The 26,889-nt window shown below is 35.8% G+C and overlaps 1 pseudogene; it reads left to right on the top strand.

Annotated features, from left to right (window-relative positions):
- The window catches only part of LOC149563755 (MACPF domain-containing protein CAD1 pseudogene), a 39,760-nt pseudogene extending 13,329 nt beyond the window's left edge, over positions 1–26,431 (top strand).
- Positions 26,432–26,889: the final 458 nt, after the last annotated feature.

Here is a 26,889-nt window from a genome sequence, read left to right on the forward strand (position 1 = left end):
GATTAACTATTTGTTTTTCCAAGTATTTTGTGGAAAAATTTGATTTCTTCCCTTGTTCTCTAAAAACAATTGATAAAATAAAGGAAAAGAAAGAATGAAAGAGGGAGCTAGATGAAGTTTTTTGTGAAAAAATAAATAAGGTTATAAATGAAATGGGCCATTTGTTATGGGAAATGAAAAATGAGGAGTTGGTAAAAGTACAATTATTCTATAATATCATCAAAAAAGATTGTGTTGATTTAGAGGCACATGCAAATTTTTTAGTAACTGTACAAAGAGAAGTTCTAAATTTTGATTGGTCGGAGGACACTACCTACAATAAGTGGAAGGAAGAGTTTATGTCTACAGAATAGATAGAAGGAGATGATGAGGTGGAGGATGATGATAAAGAAGAGATTACAAAAGTAGAAGCCACCTCTGCTACTAATGATAAAGACAAAGAGGACCCTCAGGTAGCAAGAGATGACTCATCACTATCACATTTGATAGCCACCTATCCCAAGGAACCAGAACGCTAAAGGAATCCAATCAAAGTATTTTTTCCTTTTCAAAGGAAATAATAGAAGTGGACCCACAAAGGAATGTTCGATGTATTACCCTTTCTATTATTTGCATTTTGTGTTTTTGTTATAGGTGTATGTAAAAAATCTTTTTAAGGACACCTGTAAATCACATATGCCCTTTGCTTGTTGCAAATCATGCCTATATAAATGAGTTTTCAAGGCAATGTGAGGGCTCAAATTTTGTATAATTTTTAGCCTTCTGAGAGAATACAATTAGTCCAATAGTGTGTAGGTGTTTCAATTTTATTTCCAATTATACTTTTTGATGATATATTGAAATGACAGAAATAGAAATCTGTTCTAGGCTTCCAATTTATTTCTATTGGTCATTGTATTAGTCATTTGAAAGGATAATACAAAGGGGTATTTACATTGTATTTGTGTCATCAATTTCTATCTCCATTTTGTGGATTTGTTTCCTTTGAAGTCATTTAAATAAGGTTTAACTTGGCTAAATGCAATCAAGATGAGTTGTATATTGATATCACTATTTCCTTTAATTCAAGGAATTATAGAAATGCTTTAATGAATTAGTAGGGTTTATGAGTTTATAGAAAGGATACTTCATAAGAATGGGAATAGGTGATTACAATTGATTAATTCATTTACAAGTTATTTGAATTAGATCTCCCGCCAATAGTCAATTTTTGCCCAATGGATAAGGCATTGGTCACATAAGTTAGAAGTGAACAAGGATGAATTCTACTGCTGCATATCAAACCAATTATAAAATCAAAATCATTTCTTTTTCCATTTTGTTCAAAGTTATAGATGCTGGTCACTACTTGTTTATATCTATTCTCTAAGTCTAAGGTAGCTACTATTTCTAGGAATATTTGTAAATCCTAGGAGAATTATGACCAAATTTTCTAATAGCGGATGCATATAGATTTAAGAAACTTGTAGAGAAAATTGATAAACTGTGTATGTGCTTGAGCATAAAAGATGAGAATCAGAACGAAACTAAGATAATTTCATACCATAGTTTGTATTAGAATCATCCCTAGGTATACCCGCCTTGGTTTAGCAGAGCCTAAAGAGTATGTAACCATCCTTTGGTTTTGTTGAAGTTGAGTCATAGTGGTTTATTCATGTAATTACTACTAGGAATTGGCTAATCCTTAGATTGTGTGAGTATTTTCACTATGATATTGTGCATTTTGTTGTTTAGTAATTTAAAACACCAACAAGTGTCAAACATGTTCATGCTATTTCCATTATGTGTTTGCAACTAAGTTGAAGTAATAATTAATCATAGTTAACATATTAAGATTTTCGTGTTAAGTATTTTCCAAGCAATTATAGTGTTTACCGAGTAACAACATTTATTTGTTTGGCGAGGATCAACAGTGTTCATTTTTCACAGAATTGTTTTCTACTAACATCTAAAGGATCTGGGATTTATTTTTGTGGTAATTGATACACCCTCCCCTTTCAGTTACTTGTCTTTTATTTCCAATAGTGCACAAATTCTCATACTATCAATCAGATCATGATCAAGTATATATCTCCATTGCCAAGGATGGATGATATTATGGACTATTTGAGTGGATGTAGTGCCTCTCATGTTTGTAGTCTATACCTTATCTATTTTGATTTGAGAGATACTTGATACTCTTATTTTGTACCTTATGATGACCCAAGGGTCAGATGTTATACTTTGATTTAGTTCCATAGATGCTATGCTGCTATGTTGTTCAGTTTATCATTTTGCATGTTGATGCTATTTTGAGATGACAGTAGATATATGATGATATCTAGTCTTATGGTTTATTGGCCATATTTGTTCAGTATGTTATGAGATGGATTCTATGCTATGATTATTTACTTCATTCTTGTATCTTTACGCTTTCTACAAACATGAGTAATGTAAATGGATTAAATAGGTAGTTTAATACATGTTGCTTCAGCTAGGATATTATATGTAATTGCACTTGATCATGTGTTTTAGTGTGTAGGAATTATATCCCTAGTAGTGGAACATGGAGTTAGTGATTCAACTATTTATGTTTTGCCAATGTCATCCATGTATGGTTGACATACACTTATTTAGTTGTTTAAATCTAAACCTTTTGGTGATTAGTAAATCTGAACTCATCTACATTATGTGATTAGACCAGTGAGCATGTCTATGCATTTAGAAGTTTGCATTTGTCATGAAAGTGTTAAGTTATTTTTTGTACTTTTAGGTTTTTGTGTTTTAAATCTTTCTAGATTTAATTTATGGTAGCTTTTCCTTAGGTGAATTTCCATTATGGATAATAACCTATTTTTATTTGGGTTAACTCAAAGTTTAACTACTCCAGCTAGCTAATTTCCATAATCAACTATTCACAAAAAAATGAATAAGTATAGGAAAAGTGAATTCATTATGAACTTCTCACTTTTAAAATAAAATTTTGAGACAAATTGGTAAAATCTTCTATTGAAGGATTCTTGTTTTGTTCATTCTAGGAGCTATGAGCATGAGCTCTACGTGAGGTTGGTCTCGTTGGAATCAGCTTGGGGAGTTTATACTTTGTCATCGTTTTCAGTAGATTTGGCAAATGATTTATTTTATCAAGTGAGTTACTATTTCAGCCCATTTTTCTATTAGGTAGGGCTTTCTCATTTTGTTGTTTTCACTCTGTTTCAGCTTCCATTTCTCTAGCGGTATGTTACAAGGTTGAGAACAAGTGTTCCCCTCTATTTCTATTTGTTGGTTCTTCCCGGTTGGTTGGGTATGAATTTTTTCCCTGTTTTTGAAATGGGGGTTTGGGTTTCTAAGCCGTTATGCTGGCCATTTTTGCATACGGTGTCTGATTTCAATTATTTTTGGATTTTTGGGGTTTTTGCACCTAAAGGCCAAATGGGTTTTAATTTTAGAGTTTTTTGAAAATTGGAATTTTTGCCTCGTTTTATGTGCCACCCTTTTTTCTTGGGTTTTCTTAGCACAATGTGGTTCATGGACTTGGATGATCTATTTGGATATCTATCAGACCACTTTTGCACTTTATATTGCATTAGGATGCGTGTAGCATCTGTCATCTTGATTATGCTTTCATTTGATTGACTTTCTATTTGTGTTCTCATCTAATCCTTGTGTTGATTTTAATGATGGTAGTGTGCCACACACAAGTATAGTTGTTGAGTGACCTGAGGGGCTCGATCTTTCATGGTATGTCTAGAATTTATGATCATTGGGCTTGGGTTGGGATTTTGCATGCCTACGGGCACTCATCGCTGGTTGAGCATGGGTAGGGTAGGGTAGCATATGGAGGGGGCTTCTATCCCATAGCCTAGTGACATTGTCCCATAGCGTTGGTGTGAGGAATTTTTAAATAAGTGATAACTAAATAAAACATTGGGTGGTAATAAAACTTAAGATAATGAAAAAGTTATATGCATTGGCCTTCAAGGGAGTACCTTGAGTGAGTGTCCACATTCATGTGATGGCCTCCAAGGGAGTACCTTGACAGTGTTTCCACATGTAATCTGAGCTTGGGATTTTGGATGCCAAGTGACTCTCCATGGTGTTAGTCACTACATAGTAGCCCATTGAGATGTCTAACCAGGACCTATAGTTTATGCATTGTCTGTATCTAGGATTCAATCATCATACTGCTTAGCATGTGTGTTAGCCATGGATGTTTTTTTTCATGTGTTTGTGGTTGGATCATTACCTCCATTAGCACGGTGGGTGTGGAACTATGGGTACTATGTGGTTGGGAGGCATAGCTCCTCACACCATTGCTAGGGATTGGTGTACAAAGATAGTCTTGTATCCTAGTGTGACTGTTGTTGGATGTGTTCACTTGGTACTTAAATTTATAGATTATGCTTCTTGTGATTTATGCTTTCATTTGGATATTGATTATCATGCCTAGATGATCTTAGTTCTAATGCATTCCTTATTAGCATGTGATAGGTGATGTTATCTAGTTACAGGTTTACCTTCAATTGTACTACTAGCATCTTAGATTTCCTTATGCTTTTGGTTATTAGCATGTTTAGTAGTGATGTCCTTATCACGATAGTATCGACGATTTGATTAGTGGTTTGGGATGTTATGTGTGGGGGGGTGGCTAGGGCCCACGATGGTCTTATGATTCTATTGATGGTTAGGAGGAATTGTGTACTTAGTTTGGTTGTTTCGTACATTGTGATGTTATTTCAGTTATTACAATGTTGCTTTAGTTCACTGCGATGTTCCTTCTATACTTTTTCTCTTATCTGTGTAGGTTTTTATCATGTGCACTTACACTTGGTTTAAAAAAAAAAAAATTTATTCTGCTTGTTTTTCATCCTTGCTTCCAAGGATCTCTAGGCAAGGCATTACATCTGGTATCAGAGCCCATTTTGCAGCATTGGGATCTCTGTGTTATGCTTCCACTATGGTTTTGATTTCCATTGTGTACTTTTATTTTATGTTTTTATTATGATATTTCTTGGGTTCATGTTCTGACTCTTATGCTTATGGTCCTTATGTTTGATTTTTCCTTGTTGCTTCTATAGGGATGCCTCTTGCACATAGGTCTAGTCGGGGTGGTAACCGACAGGTTGTTCAAGAGGAAGAACACCATGAAGAGGAATGTCAGTATGGAGAGGGAGATCAATATAATAATGCTAATCAGGATGGTGTGGGAGTATTATTGCTAGTATTGTAAGAGATTCTTGCTTGACTAGGCCCTTGTGTTGAGGAGCACCAATAGGAAAATAATCAGGAAGAGGGATCTCACCATGGAGATTCTCATCATTTAGAGCTTAGAGAGGAGGAATGTGAATGTGATCATCATCAAGGTGGTCGAGATTGTGATAGTGAGGATTCCATTTGATTGGACATCATGAAGTCCCTTTAGGATTCTAGATCACCACTGTATGATGGCAGGGGAAGTGGCCTCGAAGCTAAGACTTGGTTTTTGGACATGGAGTGTTGCTTAACCATGTATCCATACTCAACCAACATGAAGGCCCATTGTGAAATTATGCAGTTGAGGGACCACAAATCCATTTGGTGGAATATTAAGAGTCAAAAGTGTTAGATTAGTATTGTAGATCTCACCTAAGAAATCTTTGAGGAGAGATTTTGAGAGAGGTTCCTATCTCCTCAGTTTAGAGAGGCCAGTGCTAATGAGTTCCATGTGATCTGGCAAGGAAACATGATAGTGGATTAGTACACAATCTGATTCTTTGAAATCAGACAGTATTCATGCTACAAAAATAATGATTTTCTCTTAGGTCAACATTTCATCTGTGGCCTTAAGGATTCCCTCATTGGAGAAGTTTGCATGCATCAGCCTAGGACTCTTGTTCTTGTTGTTGAGAAGGCATGTATTGCTGAGGAAAATTTAGCTAGAGGTTTTAGTAGTAGAGCTAGTTCTCAAAACTAGAGTGTAAAGAATTCAGTTCAAGATGCATAATTTTCTCAGTCATCAGGGAAAGGATAGACCTAGTCAACACCCTCTCAGGGTGGTTCTCATCATGACCAATAGAAGGGTTATTGGATTAAGGGTGGTCAATCTTCTCGTGCCTCAAGATAGAAAGGAGATAATCAGAACTAAGGACATAAATCCTAGTAGGATCATCCTCCACAGAGTGTTTAGAAAAATTCAAGTAGAGGTAGTGTACCTTACCCTAGTGCTACTCAGGGTGGTCGTGGAATAGGTTATAGTTTTTTAGGGAACTATTACTCTTCTGGGCAGCCTAGCCATAGATCTTTTGAGTGCTCCATCAAACCATCTTCAGGACTTGGTAAGGGCACAATGAGATTTGAGCCTACTATAGGAGATGCGGGTCAAAATCACAGAGTCTTTGTGGTGGTTGATAACCATCACGCTAAGCATCAAAGTATGATAGTTGAGGCTATAGGTATGTTACATGGTATTTCTACTTCAATTTTGTTTGACTTTGGCGCTTTAGATTCTTTCATTTCATCATCTCTTGTTCAGCAATGTGAGCTAGTGGCAATGCATCAAGTTGATAGGTGGCAGGTTGAGTTAGGCACAGGTTCTAAGGTGGTTGTTGACTCATTGGTTAGGAGTTGTTGTTTGAATTTGGAAACCTTCACCACTACAGTGGATCTATGCATTCTACCTCTGGGATCGTATGATATTTTTTTGGGCATGGATTGGTTAGCCACCCATCAGGAAAATATCAATTGCCATCATAAGGTGATATAGTTTCTTGATGACATAGGTGGGTAGGTGGAACTATTGGGAGTCTAGAGACTAGTCTTGCTTCGTATGATCTCAACTAATCAGCTGAAGCAGAGTGTGCAGAAGGGTTGCCAGTTGTTTCTTGTGTCTCTCAATGATCTCGAGGAAGCCAAGGGCCATATGGTGACACTTGATGATCACCCACTCCTTTGTGAGTATGCCGATGTATTTCCTAATGAGATTTCAAGTATACCACCACATCATAATATTGATTTTTATATTGATCTTGTACCAGGAGCGGCGCTAATTTCATGAGATCCTTACTGCATGACTACTCAAGAGTTGAGTGAGATTAGATTGCAGTTGGAGGAAGTATTGGCCAAGGGCCATATTCATCCTAATGTATCCCCATGAGGTTCACTAGTCATCTTTGTGAAGAAGAAGGATGGTTCTTTACATTTGTGCATTGACTACTGGCAGTTGAATAAGGTGACAATGAAGAATTATTATCCTTTGCCAAGGATAGATGACTTGTTTGATTAGATTAAGGGAGCTTGAGTGTTCTCAAATATTGATCTTAAGTTAGGATACCATCAGCTTCATATCCAAGAAATTGATATTCATCGAATAGCTTTTGTACGCGGTATGGGCATTATGAGTTCATGGTTGTACCCTTTGGGTTAACCAATGTGCCATCAATGTTTATGAGTTTGATGAACGGTGTATTTTTCACTTACCTTGATTAGTGTGTCATCATATTCCTATATGACATATTGATCTATTTGAAGATTGTGGAGGAGCATGAATTCCATTTATGTCATGTCCCCTTTTCAAATAATTAAAAAATAATAATCTTTGCTAAGGCAAGCAGGCCCAAAAAGGTGAAGTTTCAACAAAAGGGGATAATCTTTAGAAGCTAATGGACTAATAAATGAAGATTATTATTAAAATATGTTTTATTAATCCCTCTTGGACGTGAGTTAGGGTTATGCCCTCTTTTAAGGGGTTTGGAGGCATTTTGGGCTGATTCCAGAACTTGATTTTTGCTCATTTCTTTGTTATTCTTCAAAGGCTGCCAAACCTGTGGAGAAGGAGACCCAAGAATGGGAGTTTGTACATTTCCAAGGAGACCCAAGAATGGGAGTTTTTAGGTTTCCAAGAAGGCTAAGGATGGGATTTTGAAGCCATTCCATGTGCATGCTCATACAGCGTTTGCCTTTGTGCTGAACAGTGCAGATTTGTGGGTTTTCAGGTGTGTTTTTTGGTATGAGTTTGGTGTTTTCAGTTGAGTATTTCATATCAGTTTGGGTTGCTGCTATATTTAAGACTTTTAGATGTTAAAATAGAGCTGAATATATGTATTGGGATGTGATTAAACTTCTAAGATAGATTATTAGTATTTTTGTGGTGTTTTCGGGCATTTTTATGTTAATTTCGGGAGCTCGATGAGCATAGTTTTTATCCTACATTTGTGAGCTGTTGTGTAAAGGCTATAAAGATCTGGAAATGTCATTTTGTAGGCCATTATTCTGCTGAAATTTTTGTAAAAATGTCCATTTTCAAATTTATTAATAATTTGTGAAGTTGTGAAGTTTTTTGGCACTATTTCGGACATACCCGATTTGGGTTTATTTGAGAAATTGGTGGATCTTTGTAATATTGGTTGATTAGTTTTAAAAATATGATTTGAGGCTTGAAATATCATGTAAAATCAGAAAAGGGACATTTAAGTGGTATCAGAGCTATGATCTTGCCAGCCTGAGGGTTTGTAGAAGTTTGCATGTCAGTTTTAACAACTACCCAGATTTTGCATGTCAATTTTGACAACTACCCAGATCTTGCATGTCACTTTTGACACTACCCAGATCTTGCATGTCAGTTTTGACAACTACCCAGATCTTGCATGTTAGTTTTGACAACTACCCATATCTTGCATGTCAATTTTGACAACTACCCAGATCTTGCATGTCATAATTTATGGTTGCATGTTGCTTCTAATTAGCTACATGCCAAAATCTATGGTTGCATGCTACTTCTAATCAATTGCATGTTAGTTCTTGGTGTTTGAAGAATTTATAATATATTGGGGTTACACTCTACTTTATCGGAATGGACAGGTATAGTACAAAGTCTCAGAGGACACGATCTTGGACAATTGATATCCAGAGTTAGAACAGTAGAAAGGATGGTTATTTAGACATTCGAGATAAAGTTAGGAAAATAAGGCATGACATGTCTGAACAGTTGGTTGAGCACCACCGTATAATGAATGACATGTTGTCCGACCCAGCTAAGGTGGATAAGTTGACTAGATTTCTATTTGGCAAATTTTCTCACAGGGAAAATGACACAATTACCAAGAATTTGCATGAGGAGTCTGAGAAACTAGCTTATAGCCAGGCAGAAGTCTTAGATTCTACTCCACCACAGGAGGTAGTGAGAAAAGATATTACACAGATTGATAGTAATGGTCAACTTGATATTCAAATTGAGATAATTGTATACGGGTCGTTAAAGGGTGATATCACAGGTATTCAGGATGGTATAGTTACAACAGGTAGTGACTACAGTGTAGTGGTTTCAGATGATGATTATGAGGATATTGTTGTGCATGATGGTGAGATACCTGGTAGAGCTTAGCAGACATTGAGCATTCATGACTTTGCTGAGAAAGAGTAGCAGGCACAGTTAGATGCTTCATCACATGAGGTTGAGGTTGGTAGTACTTCACACGATTTGTCTAGCCAGCTAAAAGTGAACAAAAATAGTATTGTGACTTCATTATCTCATCATGACAGGTATGTGGAGTTAGTTGGTATTCGTCATATTACTCAAGTGAGGATTTTGCTTGAGTTACCAATTGATTCTAGTTTACAGATATGGACTCGAGATTTTTATATTGGCATTTGGGATTCAGCTGACTAGAGATCTTTAACACTTTTTGGTAGTAGTGTTTATTTTGGTGCTATCATGGATTTGATTAGCAGATTGCACAGTGTTGTCTTTTCTTGTGCTAGCAGCTTGTCTAATGTTGGTATTAGTTTTTATACATCGATGTTGGGCTTTTTTCATATATCCAGTCGACCATACATGCTGGAACGTATTGATGATCTTTCATATTTGGTAGTGTGTACAAATGAGTCCCAAGATCATATTGGCATTGATGACATCCAGGAGGATGTAGTGGGCAGTTTTGAAGACTTAGCTTCCTTGGGTACAAAGGAGTTGGATAGCAGTGCTACAGTTTTTGATACTCTATTTGTTGATATGAGCTTTAGAGTTGATTCACGGGATATGGATGGTAATACTCTAGAGACTAGTAACTTTGAGGATACTCCTTTAGAAAGTGCATCAGAGGAGGTTTGTAGGAGACAGTCAAGCTAGTGCCATCATGTGTCTAATTAGTTGAGAGTTAGTGAGCGAGACATTGCTATCGCTTGCCAACATTTCAATGTTGCTCGTCAATTGTTAGCAATTTATAGATGGGGTTCTCCTACTAGTGATGAGTAGGGAGGTAGTTATCTTTCCTTGACAGAGTTCCACTCTTTATGGGAGGCTATCCAAATTCTGAGACATGATTATATGCAGTTGGTAGTCGACAGAGATTATCTTATGGAGTGGGGCAGTATAGCATATGATGCATTGTTGGCCAAGGAAGATGAGGTGAGTGAGCTTACTGAGCAGCTTGAGGTGACTTCTGAGATTCTTGAGAGTACACAGTTGGCTTTCAAGGAGTAACAATTTCATTTGGCTAAGGTGACCATGGAGTTAGAGCAACTATAGTCTTTACTAGATTCTGTATAGTCACAAGCTATGGTGTATGATGATCAGAGGATGTCCATGGTCAAGATTGTCAAAGATAGTGGAGATGGGGATGCATCCATCCTTGATACTAACATTGGCATATCGGGTTCATCCCCACTAGAGTCAGGTTCAGTTGAGTTGGGTGCTGCAGCAGATTGTTGTGGTATGCCTGACATGGTGGTGACCTCTAGCACTAATGGCACGAAGACTAGAGATGATGTATCAAAGACCATGTGTGATGTTGGTGAGCCGATAGTTGGCATGGTTCCTGCTAGTAATACTACTCCCTTGGCAATGTCTTTAGAGGTAGTAGTCAATTCTAACTTGGTTAGTGATTGATTGCAGTCCGAGCCACTAACTAAGATTGGCACATTCTATCAGCACTACACTATAAGGTATGCTCATCAATTTACCTTTGATGACCATGTTGATGAGAGGATGATACAGAGATGTACTTTGGTTCCTAGTGCTTATCATCAATTATGGGATAGTTTAACGCCTCGAGATGAGAGTTGTGATGGTCACGACATGGCGATAGGTTCTGTAGTTGACAGCTTGATAATACATGACTTAGAGCAGGAGTTTTGGAGTGATGCTTTAGTGGGTGTTGTTATTGATTCTAGTCCTTTGGCTATGACATCTCCTGACTTAGCTGGTGATCAATCACAATGGGTTGTATCACTTGTTCATGGTGAGTTGTTGACTGAGGTTGGTTTTTTTTATCAACATTATATTGCAAGGTATGTACATCAGTTAGGATTTGATCCTTGTGTTGAGGAGTTGATGGCAGGAAAATTTGGTTTGGGTTCCAATTCTTGTTGTTTATCTTATAATGTCTTTTCACCATCAATAGTGCATGGGAGTTATGGTTATGAGACAGTGGCCAATGATTTGCAGAGTTGTGTTGATTGCAAGAGTTGTATAGTGTGTGGATTCTCCATCCTTGGTATAGTTTCATCCGAGAGCGTTCACCATTGTTGCAGAGTTGGATTGTACATTCCATATAGGCCAGTGGGATGCATTGATGGTATTTACTATGTTGGCAATTTGTTTTTTCCACTTTACTTGGGTTCTGATGTTCTAAGAGTTTGTGTCTCATGGGTTTCTGACTATGGCAGTTGTGATTTTGGAGTTTGGTTGAGCTAGAATTGTCATTTTGATTATGGATTCCTCTTGGTCATATTGCAGAGGATATTGCAGGAGCCTGTGTTAATTGGTAGTAGTATAGTTCATGACTACATTTGGGATCCAGGTGGATTGATTGATTGATTGTTTAGCCATTGCTTGAGGACAAGCAATATTTGGGAGGGGAGGACATGTCATGTCCCCTTTTCAAATAATTAAAAAATAATAATCTTTGCTAAGGCAGGCAGGCCCAAAAAGGTAAAGTTTCAACAAAAGGGGATAATCTTTGGAAGCTAATGGACTAATAAATGAAGATTATTATTAAAATATGTTTTATTAACCCCTCTTGGACGTGAGTGAGGGTTATGCCCTCTTTTAAGGGGTTTGGAGGCATTTTGGGCTGATCCCAGAACTTGAATTTTGCTCATTTCTTTGTTATTCTTCAGAGGCTGCCAAACCTGTGGAGAAGGAGACCCAAGAACGGGAGTTTGCAGGTTTCCAAGGAGACCCAAGAATAGGATTTTTCAGGTTTATAGGAAGGCTAAGGATGGGATTTTGAAGCCATTCCATGTGCATGCTCATGCAGAGTTTGCCTTTGTGCTGAATAGTGTAGATTTGTGATTTTTCGGGTGTGTTTTTTGTAAGAGTTTAGTGTTTCCGGTTGAGTATTTCATATCAGTTTGGATTGCTGCTGTATATCAGACTTTAAAATGTTAAGATAGAGCTGAATATATGTATTTGGATATGATTATACTTCTGTGATAGATTACTATTTTTTTGTGGTGATTTCGGGCTATTTTGTGCTATTTTAGGGAGTCGATGAGCATTGTTTTTGTCCTTTGTTTGGGAGCTATTGTGTGCATATTATACAAATCTAAAAATGTCATTTTATAGGCTCTTATGCTGCTGAAATTTTTATACAAATGTCCATTTTCAGATTTACTGATAATATGTGAAGCTGTGAAGTTTTTGGCACTATTTTCGGCATACCCGAATTGGGGTTTCTTGAGAAATTGGTGGATCTTTGAAAGATTGCTTGTTTGATCTTAAAGATCTGATTAGAGGCTTGAAATATCATATAAAATTAGTAAAGAGAAATTTCAATTTACATCAAGTATTGCAGTGCTTGAGAGACCATCAGTTGTATGGTAACTTGAGTAAATGTGGGTTCTTCCAGTTCAAGGTGAAGTATTTGGGACATATCATCACTAGTGATGGAATTGCAGTGGATCTAGAGAAGATTAGTGCTATCATGGATTTCTCAGCATCCACTAATGTCTTAGAGTTTCGTAGTTTCATGGGATTGGTAGGTTACTACCATCACTTTGTAAAGGATTTCTCATAGGTAGCCCATCCCATCACTTCTCTTCAGAGGAAAGGGAAGAAGTTTGTTCAGTTAGACCAGTGTGAGGTACCATTTAATGGTCTTAAGGAGTGTTTTACTTGTGCACCAATCATTGCAGTGCCTAATCTTGTAGGTGATTTCATAGTATGCACAGATGCTTTGTTGGAAGGCATGGGTGCGTGTGTTGATGCAGGATGGTTGAGTGATTGCATATGAGTCTAGAAAACTCAAGGACCATGAGCTTAATTACCCCACTCATGATTTGGAATGTGCAACCATAGTGCATCCCCTTGTCTATTGGAGGCATTTTCTTTTGGGACATAGGTTTGAGCTACATAGTATTCATAGAAGCTTGCAGTATATCTTTACTCAGCCAAACCTAAATGCATGAAAGCATCATTGGATGGAGTTCTTGTGTGAGTATGACTTTGATGTTCATTATATTAAAGAGAAGGATAATGTCATCGTAGATGCTTTGAGAAGAAGGTGACATGAGGATAAAGGTTGTCATTGGGAGTGGATTTGTAAGGCCGTATTTTGGAGGTTTTTCCTAGTGATACTTGGTATCAGGAGGTTAGGACAGAGATCAAGTCCAAACATACCCTTGAGGGGAGGTTTTCAGGTTATATGCTTGAGTTTGATGGACTATTGCATCACATGGGGTGTATCTATGTACCTGTGGCAGGTGATCTTTGTACCTTAGTTTTTTCTAAAGCACATCATGCACCATATTCTGCACATCCTGGTGTTAAGGAGATGTATGTTGATCTCAAATGGTTGTACTTTTGGGCAAGGATGAGACACAATGTTGGTAATTTTGATGCTAGATTCATTGAGTGCTAGAGAGTGAAGGTAAAGCATCAACATCTAACAGGTCTTTTGCAACCACACACCATTCTAGAGTGGAAGTGGGATATGATATCTATTGATTTTATCATAGGGTTACCTATGTCATCGCGGAGACATGTTTGTATCATGGTGACAGTGGACAAGTTGTCCAAGGTAGCACATTTTTCACCCATGAGAGCATCCTACACAGCTTCTTCTGTAGCGCATGTTTTCTTGGCAGATATTGTTCATTTGCATGGGATTCCTTGTCAAATTATTTTAGATAGAGATCCAATGTTTACTTCTACAATGTGGATGTCTCTCCAACATGCTTTAGGTGTGTAGCTCAATTTTAATTCAACCTATCACCTAGAGACCAATGGTCAAACTGAGAGAGTGAATTAGGTTCTGGAGGATATGCTTTGTGTGTTTTTTATGGATAGGTAGGTGAAGTGGGAGGACTATTTGTACCTTATTGAGTTTTCATACAACAATAGGTATCATAGTTCTCTTGGCATGTCACATTTTTAGGTCTTGTATGGTAGACCATGCCGTACCCCTTTGAGTTGGGATAATTTAGAGGACCAAGTTCTTTTTAGTCTAGAGATGCTTCAAGATATGGAGCAATAGGTTGTTCATATTAGGGAGCATTTGGTTACTGCTCAAGATAGGCAAAAAAAGTATGTAGATGCCCATAGGTCTGATCATCACTTTTCTATTGGTGACAAGGTGTTTTTGAGAGTGCATCTAAGGAAGAGCCCCATCCATTATGGGAAAGACTCTAAGTTGGTGCCACATTTTTTCAAACCTTTTGAGATCCTCGAGTGGATTGTTCCTATTGCTTATCGACTACCATTGCCACCTAGCCTATTGCGCATTCACAATGTTTTCCATGTTTCTATTTTGAGGTAGTATATTCTAGATGTGACCCATGTTCTTGATTAGGATGCTTTACAGGTAGCAGATGGGAAACTTACTTTGGAGCCCATTCATATCCTATAGTAGCAGAGGCTAACCTTGCGAGGTTGGGACATAGAGAAGGCAAGGGTCCAATGGGACCGAGCGATGTGACCTCTATGACTTGGGAGGATGCTTCATGATTGAGGGGATTATACCCCTACCTTTTTGTCGGCTTCCAAGAGTAAGCCTATGTTAGTGGGGGAGGATGTAATGCCTGTCGTGTTTGTAGTCTATACCTTGTCTATTTTGATTTGAGAGATACTTGATACTCTTATTTTGTACCTTATGATGACCCAAAGGTCAGATGTTATACTTTGACTCAGTTCCATAGATGCTATGCTACTATGTTGTTCAGTGTATCATTTTGCATGTTGATGCTATTTTGAGATGACAATAGATCTATGATGATATCTAGTTTTATGGTTTATTAGACATATTTGTTTAGTATATTATGAGATGGATTCTATATTATGGTTATTTACTTCATTCTTATATCTTTATGCTTTCTACACACATGAGTGATGCAAATGAATTAAATAGGTATTTTTATACATGTTGCTTTGCCTATGATATTATATGAAATTGCACCTGATCATGTGTTTTAGTGTGTAGAAATTATATCCCTAGCAGTGGCACATTGAGTTAGTGATTCAACTATTTATATTTTTCCAATGTCATCCCTATATGGTCAATGTACCCTTATTTAGTTGTTTAAATCTAAACCTTTTGATGATTAGTAAATATGAACTCATCTGCATTATGTTATTAGACCAGCGAGCATGTTTGTGCATTTAGAAGTTCACATTTGTCATGAAAGTGTTAAGTTATTTTCTGTAATTTTAGATTTTTTGGTTTTAAATCTTTTCAGATTTAATCTTTGGCAGCTTTTCCTTAGCTGAATTTGCATTATGGACAATAACATATTTTTGTTTGGGTTAATTCGGAGTTTAACTGCTCTAGCTAGCTAATTTCCATAATTGACTATTCACGAAAAAATGAATAAGTATTGGAAAACTGAGTTCATTATGGACTTCTCACTTTTTAAAATAAAATTTTGAGAGAAAATTAGTAAAATCCTCTTTTGAAGGATTCTTGTTTTGTTCATTCTGGGAGTTGTGAGTGTGGGATCTGTGTGAGGTTGGTCTCATTGGATTTGGCTTGGGGATTTTATACTTTGTCATCATTTTTAGTAGATTTGACGGGTGATTTATTTTATTAGGCGAGTTACTATTTCAGCCCCTTTTTCTATTAGGTAGGGCTTTCTCATTTTGTTCTTTTCACTTCATTTCAGCTTCTATTTCTTGTAGCAGTATGTTAGGAGGTTGAGAACTAGTGTTCCCCTCCATTTTTGTTTACTGATTCTGCCCAGTTAGTTGGGTATAAACGTTTTCCCTATTTTTGTAATGGGGGTTTGGGTTTTTGAGTCGTTATGCTGGCCGTTTTTGCATACAGTGTCTGATTTCAATTATTTTTGGGTTTTTGGGTTTTTTCACCCAAAGGCCAAATAGGTTTGCATTTTAGAATTTTTCTAAAATTGGGGTTTTTGCCTCATTTTTCATGCCACCCTATTCTCTCAAGTTTACTTTGCACAATTTGGGTTGTGGACTTGGATGATCCATTTGTTTATCTGTCATACCACTTTTGCACTTTATGTTGCATTGGGATGGATGTAGCATATGTCATCCTAATTATGCTTTCAGTTGATTGACTTTCTATTTGTGTTTTCATCCAGTCCTTGTGTTGATTTTTGTGATGGTGGTGTGTCAAACATAAGTATAGTTGTCACGTGACCTATGGGGCCCAATCTTCTATGGTATTTCCAGAAGTTATTATCATTGGGGTTGGGTTGGGAGTTTGCATGCCTATGGGCACTCATCGCTGGATGAGCATGGGTAGGGTAGGGTAGCATATGGAGGGGGCTTCTATCTAGTAGCCTGGTGACCTTGTCCCATAGGGTTGGCGTGAGGAAGTTTTAAATAAGTGATAATTAAATAAAACATTGGGTGGTAATAAAACTTAAGATAATGAAAACTTTATATGTGTTGGCCTTCAAGGCAGTACCTTGAGTGAGTGTCCGCATTCATGTGATGGCCTCCAAGGGAGTACCTTGAGAGTGTTTCCACATGTGATCCAAGCTTGGGCTTTTGGATGCCAAGCAACTCTCCATGATGTCAATCCCTACATATTAGCTCATTAAGATGTTTGACTAGGACCTATAGTTTATGCATTGTCTATATCTTGGATTTAGTCACCATACTACTTGGCATATGTGTTAGCCATGGATGTTGTTTTTCATGTGTTTGTGGTTAGATCATTACCTCCATCAGCATAGCAGGTGTGGACCTATGGGTACCACATGGTTGGGAGGCATACCTACTCACACCACTACTAGGGACTAGTTTGCAGAGACAGTCTTATATCCTTGTGCGAGTGTTGTTGGATGTGTTCACTTGGTACTTCAATTTATGGAGTATGCTTCTTGTGATTTATGCTTTCATTGGGATATTGTTTATCATACTTAGATGATCTTAGCTCTGATGTATTCCTTATTATGATGATTAGGATGTGATAGGTGATGTTATCTACTTGTAGATTTACCTTATGTTGTACTACTAGCATGTTAGATTTCGTTATGCGTTTGGTTATTAGCATATTTAGTAGTGATGTCCTTATCATGATAGTACCAAGAATTTGATCAGTGGTTTGGGATGTTATGCATGAGAGGATGTCTAGGGCCCACAATGCTCTTATGAGGCCATTGACGGTTGGGAGGAACCATGTACTTAGTTTGGTTGTTTTGTACATTGCAATGTTATTTTAGTTATTATGATGTTGCTTTAGTTCACTGCGATGTTCCTTCTGTACTTTTTCTTTGATCTATGTAGGTTGTTATCATGTGCACTTACACATTGTTTAAAAAAAATAAAATTATCTTTCTTATTTTTCATCCTTGTTCCCAAGGATCTATGGGAAGGGCATTATAGTGGAGCTGAAAATTTCACAAAGATAGATTTGAAGAGTGGATACCATCAGATTCATATTAGAGAAGGTGATGAATGGAAGACTTCTTTCAAGACCAAAGAAGGATTGTATGAGTGGTTAGTCATGCCTTTTGGGCTAACCAATGCGCTAAGAAATTTCATGAGGCTCATGAATGAGGTAATGAAGGAGTTTTTGGGTAAGTTTTTCATTGTTTACCTAGATGATATTTTGATCTTTAGTAAAACATTGGAGGAGCACTTGATCCATATTCACAAGGTGTTTGATAATTTGTGGGAAGAAAAGTTGCTAATAAAACTAAAGAAGTAGGATTTTGTAAAGAAGGAGATGGTGTACTTGGGATTTGTAGTCATAGTAGAAATTCTGAAAATAGACCCAGAGAAAGTGAAGGCTATTGTTGAATGGGCTACTCCAAGGAGTACAATAGAGGTAAGATCTTTTCATGGACTGGCTAGTTTTTACAAAAATTTCATAAGAGGTTTTAGATGTATTTATGACCCCCTGACTAAAATAATAAGAGGGGATAGGAAATAATTTAAGTGGATTCTAAGAGCATATAAGAGTCTTAATCTGTTGAAACATATAGTTAATGAGCAATCTATTTTAGCACTTCCTAATTTTAACAAGGTGTTTCAAGTAGACTATGATGCTAACTTGGTACTACAATAAGAGCTATTTTGAGCCAAGAGCGTAGATTTGTTGATTATTTTAGTGAGAAATTGAATGATGCAAAAAGAAAATATTTTTTTTATGATTAGGAATTATATGCTATAGTTCAAGCATTGAAGAAGTGGACACACTATCTTCTTTCTAAGGATTTTGTTTTGTATACTGATCATCAAGCTTTGCATATTTAAATAGTCAAGGAAAACTAAACCAAAGACATTTAAAGTGGGTTGAGCTTTTATAGAGTTATACATTTTTTTTGAAACATAGGAGTGGGAAGTCTAACAGATTTGCAAATTCTCTTAGTAGAAGACAACTTTTGCTAACAAAAATGCATATAGAGGTGGTCGGGTTCAAGGAACTCAATACTTTGTATCTAGATGATCTTGATTTTGGTGAAGTGTGGAAGGCTTGTACAAAATTTGTTACACTTGACATGATAAAGTGGTTGGATTTCATGATCCAAGATAATATGTTGTTCAAAGGAAGCTAGTTGTGCATTCCTAGAAGTTCAATGAGAGAGAATCTCATCAAGGAGAAGCATAGTGGAGGATTGGCTACATATTTTGGTAGAGATAAAACCATTGCTTTGGTTGGTAAGAATTATTAATGACCATAGTTGCAACAAGATGTAAAAATATTTATACAAAGTTATAGATTATGTCAAATGGTGAAAGGAGTAAAGCAAAATATAGGGTTGTATCAACCATTACCTATACTAGAGAAGCTATGGGAGGATATCAGCATGGATTTTTTCTTGGATTACCGAGGACTCAGTGTGGGCATGATGCTATTTTTGTGGTGGTTGATAGGTTTTCAAAGATGTCACATTTTATTCCTTGCAATAACACTAGTGATGTTGTTCATGTGGCAGAATTTTTTTTCAGAGAAGTGGTGAGACTACATGGTTTTCCAAAGAGTATAATTAGAGACTGAGATGCCAGATTCATTGGGTATTTCTAGCATACATTATGAAAGAAGTTGAAGATAGATTTGAAGTTTAGTTCATCAATCATCCAGAAACTAATTGATAGACATAAGTTGTGAATCATTATTTGGGAGACTTGTTGAGATGCTTAGTTGGAGATAAATCAAAAGGATGGAATATGATTTTACCATAGCCATAATTTTTGTATAATAATTTTGTCAACAAGAGTACTAGTAAATGACCATTCTAGATTGTATATGGAAGTAGTTCCAAAAATGCTTCTAAATTAAGGCAATTGGATATAGGAGCGATAAGTAGTGCCGAAGAAGAAGATTTTTTTGAACATTTGAAGAACACCCATCTAGAGGTGAGGAAGCATATCATCAAGATGAATACATAGTATAAAGCTAAGATAGATGTGAAAAGAAGGTATAAATAATTATAAATTGGAGTTGAAGTCATGGTTCATTTGAGAAAGGAGAATTTTCCAGTGGGTATATATAATAAGATCAAATGAAGAAGTTTGGACTGTGCAAGATAGTTTAAAGGCATGATTCTAGAAATGCTTGTGAAGTAGAGTTGCCTATGGAACTAAATATTTCACTAGTATTTAATATTTTAGATTTGATAGAGTATTGTGAAGGAGATGATGGAGATGAAGTTACAAAAGTGCAATGGAGTATTCCAGCAACTAGTTTGGCTAGAAACGAGATTGAGCATGTAGTGGACATTCATATTGAAAAAAGTACAAGGAACAAAACTTATGAAGAATACTTGGTCAAATGGAAAGGGAGGCCAGTAGAGGATTCATCATGGATATCAAGGGAGGAGGTTAACTATCTTGGTTTTCCTCTGAACACGTGAGATTTTTTGGAGTCATTTCTCAAATTACCCAGGGTGTCTAATGCATGAGCATCCTGGGTGTAAGAGAAATCTTGCATCACCCAATTTTATTTTATTTTTGTCTTTTCTATTTTAATAAGGACTAGTAGACATGGTGGTTACTATTTATGGAAACTTGCTAGTTTTAGTAAGTTTTTCATAAGAGCTTAGAATGTTCTCACTTTCTACATAAAGGCTCATTTTGGAATTATAAGCCTACCATAAAAATCTCATTGCTCTAGCTTAAGTATCAAAGAAGTTATTGCAGATTTTTGGTGGAAAAATTCATAGAAAAATCTTCAAGCTCACTGTTGGAGGCCTTAGAGTGCCAAGATGAGATCGAAAAACTTGATAGAAGGGTGCTTGCATAGGTTTGAACCTATAGATTAAGAGCTGGCATTCTCAAAAAGTGGCTATAATAGCCAATCAGAGAAATAGTTTGAGAATTATGGCCTTCAGAAGTTGGGCTACCAAAATTTCTAAAATAATTTGTCAAAAATGTACTTAGCCGACTCTATGTGTATTGTCAGGGTCTTTTGGCCCTAGGTATTAAGTTTGAGCATTTAGAGCCTTCTTGAGTGGCACAAAATTGCCTATTTAAAAAAAGCCCAAACATTTTCTAGAACAATTCTAGGTGGTAGTTCATAGCTTAATATTACAGATTATTGTAAGGAAGGCCCCTATGTGGGTTAGCATATTGTACTTATGAATTATGTAATTTTGTATTTGCAAGGAAAATAAGAAGTCCATATTTTGTTCTCAAATTTTCTATTTTTTCTTTGTTTTTATTATGGTTATGGTATTAAGGGGAGCACCCTTCATCAAAGGAGCTTCCTATAGGGTAGAAGGAAAAAACTTTAGTTTATGGGGATCAATTTTATAGTCATAACTTCTATAAAGTATGTCAAAATAAAAGAGAAAGTTTTTAGGGTGTTAATTTATTAGGATACTAAGGAGGTTGTAGCATTTATGTTCTTCAAGTTCTGGTTACCCTACTGAGGAGGGATAGGAAAAGGGAACATAGGTTGAGGCTGAGCCATTCCTAGAGGAGGTACTAGTAGTGGTGGTTGATAGATAACAAGGGCAAGTGGATTATCTTGGTATTTAGGTTCAACAAAAAGATCATTCAAATGAAAGGATTCTTTAGAGGATGAGGGTATTCATTCTCGAGCAGTGGAAAATAGATTTTCAAAAGGTTCTTCTTCATTCTCGTTGTGAAGTTCTTCAGGTTTAGGATTAAAAATGTCTTCCTGAATATTATGGGAAGGATATCTCACAAGAAGCTCTCTTCTTCAATGCATACAAAATATGTGAATTTAAGCTAACATAATGAATTCAAGCTTGAATTAGATTATATCTTCCCTAGCAATGGCACCAAAAATGGTTAATCAACTTAATACCTTAGTAACAAAGGATTGGATATCCTTTCATAGTGACTCCATGATTAGATTGAATCATGTATTTTTTGTAAACAACATACTAACTTCATTTTATTTTTTCAACCCAAGAGCATAAGCTTGAGAGGGTGCTTTTAAAGTATATACTCTAATTCTTCCTTAAGTCATTACGACTAAAAAAAAGGAAATGATGAAGGAGACTAAAGATAGAAATGTAAAAAACATCTTAACTTAAAGCTTAAAGTATTGTTGCAAATAGTAAACCTATTTATGCAGCTATGTTGTAGGAACAATTCACTAATTCTGTTATCAATGGCTATAGGAACAACATAATTATACCTTGTGAAGAAACAAATAGAGAAATGAAATCTATTCTAATAGAGGAGTTCACTCAATAAGTGGTCCCCTTGGATGAGTGAATAGAAAAGACAATCAAAAGAGAAGATGTAAAATTGAACTTTGTATTCTATTCATTCATGGTAAGAGATTACATTTGATTAAAAACAAAATCACACACTATTGTTATGAAAACCAACCTATTCTATCTTTCTTTCAACAAGTCCTTCTCAAAGCTACAAGAAGTGTTATTTGAAGGGAAACTATAATAACTTCCTAACCCTACAATCACTCCATTAATGAGGATCAATTATAGATTCATAAAGTTTGCAACAAAAATATCATTAACTACAATTAAATCCTCCAAGAATATAGTAGGTTGAGGGAGCCATATTTGTGAACTACCATAACATAAAACATACAATAACTTGCTCATTTGTGGTGGTTCAACAATCTGGTTGGCTTTGACTTAGCTCTAAGGTGTTCACTTTGAACTCATGTGGCTAGTACTTGCGAAACATTGAATGCATACAACTTCCACATACATATATTTATTTCATCATCAATGTTAGAAAAAGGTGTAATGTTCAAACTATCGATCTTTACAAATCCTATAGCTACAGGAAGGAATCTACCCAAAACATAGCATGGATGAGGAAACATTTATCATCATGTAACATTCCTTCATTATACCATAGAAGTCCATAGATTCAAGAAAATATAGCATATTTCAACTATCCATACTTCCACTTCATGTCATAACATATAGATAATATATTCATAAAAACAAAAGTTCATTTGCTTAAAACCATAGAGTCATGACTATTTCTGCAAGATAATGTCTAAAAACAAGATAAAAGGGATCTCAAAATAATGACCTTTTGGAGGCCCACCAGGAAACACAAGATGTAATTTTTCAAAGAAAACTTTGGAGAAATATTCTTAGTTTGATTTTTATTCTTCAACCATGAGAACTCCCTCTAAGATTCTCCCTCTATCATCTTATCTTCAAAATTCATTAGAATAAGTTCTCCCTTTTGTTAATAAAAATAAGTCAAAATCCCCCTCTATTATTTTGATATGACATATTCATTTTCTCCATCTTTGAAAATAAATGCCAAATACTTGATACAATGAGTTTATAATGTACTTGATGCACTAATTCATATGTAATGAGCTCTGACTTCTTTGCATCAACTTGATAGATCTTCAATGCAATTTGGTTGATGCATCACTAATTTATACTCTAGTGAGAATCAAATAAGGGAATGACCATTAGCTTTCCTTTGAGATACAATAATGCATCCTTAGGTAATAGTTTGGTAAATATCTCAGCAACCTACTCCTTTGTATTCACATATTCCAGTATTACCTCTATATCTTGAACTAATTCTCTTAGAAAATGATACTTGATTGCAATGTGTTTTGTCTTGGTATGATGACAGTGACCTAGATGTGGTCAAAATTATTACACATACTTTTTCCTCTAGTTGCTCATTTTCTTTTTGATTTTATTCTGAGCATTGTTGTTTTATGAGGCTTTATGTTACCTTTGTACTTTGATTTTTTGGTATAAGACTTATATTACCTTAGTATCTACATGGATCATGGTCTTATCTCCTATCTCAATAGATTTAACTATTAATGGCTTAGTGAAAAATTATATTTAGGTACTATTTAGGTGTTATATGGGTCCTCGGTGAGAAGTTTTTGAAGACTAATTTGTTGTATTTTCTTGAATCTATGTAATATTGTAATGTAAAATATTAAAGAAAGTATAGTTCATATGTATATGTATCATGAAATAAAAATCTATGCAAAAAGGGTAAAGGGTATATATAAGAGAAATAATGGGAAAGATGAACATATTGTACCATTTCAAAAGATGAGTGAAATTATGATGATGTCATTGTATATTCCCTTTACCTCAATTGTGATAATAATGATATGTATAATGAAATAAAGAACCATGTATTCTTCATGATTTTAATAGTGAATAAAAGATGATTTGGTTAACATGTGTAGGTAATGGGTTAAATATATCTCATGTATCTTTATTGCATGATAAGTAAATGTATTTGATTTATAGGGCTTGTGACTTGAAAATGGGAGTAATTGAAGTTGTATAATATGACTTGGGTTTAAGGAAAATATAGTTAGGAAATAACTATCTAATCATTTACTATCCTATCCTAACTTCTATAACATTAGATGTAGATTATCCTAATTTAAAATTGGTTAGGTTCTATTTATAGATCTAAGAATAAGGAAAAATTTATTTAATACTAATTAAATTTTTTTTTAAAAATATATATTAGGATGGATAATGTATCAAATGATAAGTGGACATAAATCTAATAAATGGACTAACTCATGTAGTAAGGTTGAAATGTAGAATGAATACTAAGTAAGAAACAAGTAAGGAATACTTTTTTGAGTTGGTTGTGTTGGGACTGAAAATTGCATGGTCAAATTGTAGCCCTGATTTTGCAAATTTTAAGAAAATCAAGCCCTTTGAATGCCCATAAATGAGTTTGTACCCGGCTATACCTTTGAGGCCCCTAAGGTGTTTAATGTTTCTAAAACCTTGCATTTAGCCTACCTACTTGTTCCATGAAGTTAAATTGAGGTTCCAAGCCATTTCGTGAAGTGTCATTTTGAGCATTTGTCAAATCTGTATTTTCACCTAAGTGTCAAATAGTGACAGGAGGGCATGTTTTCAATCAAATATCTCACACCCAAAAATGTTTTGTGATTCATTGCTTTGGGAGTGTCTAGTGTCCATATCCAAGAACCTATGTTTCAGAGTTTGAGTCATTTCGAGTCTATTTGACTAGGTTTTGAATCCCTCAAAGTTGGTTAGTTATCAATGTCATGTTGATACACAGTGCACATAGTTCTAGGAAGCCCTATTTGAATTTCTTTAATTTTGACCCAATTGATCCAAATGATGAAATTCTTTTTGCATTTCATTTTAGATGTCAAATACTTGTTATGTTTCAAGTTTTAGCTTCTGAAGAATCCGTTTGATCAGTTTTCAAACGCGATTCAAAACAGAATTTCTATCCTTTTAATGGTGTCAACATTTGCAGATTTGTTAGTACCCCTATTTGTGATGTTATAACTCCTAATCCATGATTTCTTAGATCCAATGGATTGTACCACTATGTTGTACTCTAAAAATTCTTTAAGTGTGCCAATTTTCAAGTCTTGACGAAGCCATTTGCACACTTTTCTAGGTCAATTCCATTTGCAAAAATTGCTTTTATGCCATTGTTTCCAGTTTACAAAATCGAAGTAGCTCACTTTGACCGCTCATCATTTTTGCCCAGTTATTTTTCATGAGCCCAAATTAAAAATGCATACTCTCCTCATGACAAAGAACCAATGCCCCAGTTATCATCTTCCCAAGTGTCAGTTTGCCCAGTTTTTGAAGCCAATTCTAAACCCAATTTAGTGTTTTCTAAAATGTTTTCTTGCAGGCAGTTATGAGAGGTCAACTTTGACAATGAATATCTTTTGACTCTAAATTTTTCAGGAGATGAGATTTGATAGGGAAAGAATATGTAGAACAAAGAATCAGTATGTCTAATTTCAGAGCCCGATCAGGTGTTTGTGTAAGCTTTTAAGGCCAATCAAAGGACCTCCTGATGCAAAATTGATAATTTACAAAAAAGATGTAAAATGAGTTTCAAATTTACTTTCAATGGTAAAAATTGTTTCTAATTAGTATGAAGGGTTCAAAGTTATCAGTTTGACAATTCAATTGTTTGAAAATGAATTTTTTTTTAGTTTGACCTGCTTTGGGGCCCGACTAATATCAAACTAATGAAGATCATTGTGGTAGTAAGCCTTATACAGTAACAAGTAGAAAATATCATGATCACAATGGTTTTGGACATGGAGATAAAGGTCACCAAAATAAGTTTGTTCATTTGAGAGCGATCTCTCATTTGAATTCCAAATCGCTGGTCTTCCAGTCATGCCCCCAAAAAAAAAAGCTATGGTGGTAGCCGAGCTTCTTACTTCCCAGGAGGATAGTTCAAAGTAGACTGGGGACATAAAAATGGTTTTTATATAGCAATATGTACTATAGAAATGTTGTTGATACAAACTTTCCCCCACACCAGTTGAAAGGTTATATGAATGATGGACAAGGTCGATGGCACATGTATGGTGGTTATAATTTTCAGCATGTATCCCCTTACCCAAGTTATAATCCAAGCCACACAATGTATCCAATATTTCAAAGTTATAATCCAACAAAGAGAGCCACAGAATTCTGATTCCCTGTTATGCAACGTCAACTTTCAAGTTATTAGTCACATGTGCAGGTGCCTGCAATACATTATGGCCTTCAGTATGAAGGCCATGGTAGTGAATCTAGAGGTGTCAGTGTTGGAGATCCTTATGGCTTTGTAGAATATGAAGTAGAGAAATCCATGCCATCAGAGATTTCTTAGAAATATAGCATTTTCTTTTCTCAAAATGGCATGTGAAGTAAAAAATGTGAGGAAGTTTTCAGGAACAATTCACGTCATATGAGAATCCACAGATAGAAAATAACAGGGGAGCTGCCATCATGATGAAATGTAGAAGGCAGTGCCATGAAATGAGAGGAACTCCCATGATTAGGAGAGATCTATGCCACAAATGAACCCAACCAAGAACACAACCATCCACCAAAAGGAAATCTCACCCCATGCTAGAACAACAAGAAGCAATGTTTCAAACATTCAACACATGTTTTCAAAAGGGAAATCTACTATATGGCACAGTGGCATGCTATAAGGAATCCCCATGTAAATGAGCCAAAAGAGAAGCAAATTAACAAAAAGGAGGTCTGCGCAAACAAAAGTATATGGAAGAAAAGCCACCATGTCTCAGAGCGACCATGTCCAAGAAAAAAGCCATTTTAACA

Source organism: Cupressus sempervirens, chromosome 4 (assembly GCF_028749045.1).
Source record: "Cupressus sempervirens isolate cs-2001-9-10 chromosome 4, ASM2874904v1, whole genome shotgun sequence".
Taxonomy (NCBI): domain Eukaryota; kingdom Viridiplantae; phylum Streptophyta; class Pinopsida; order Cupressales; family Cupressaceae; genus Cupressus; species Cupressus sempervirens.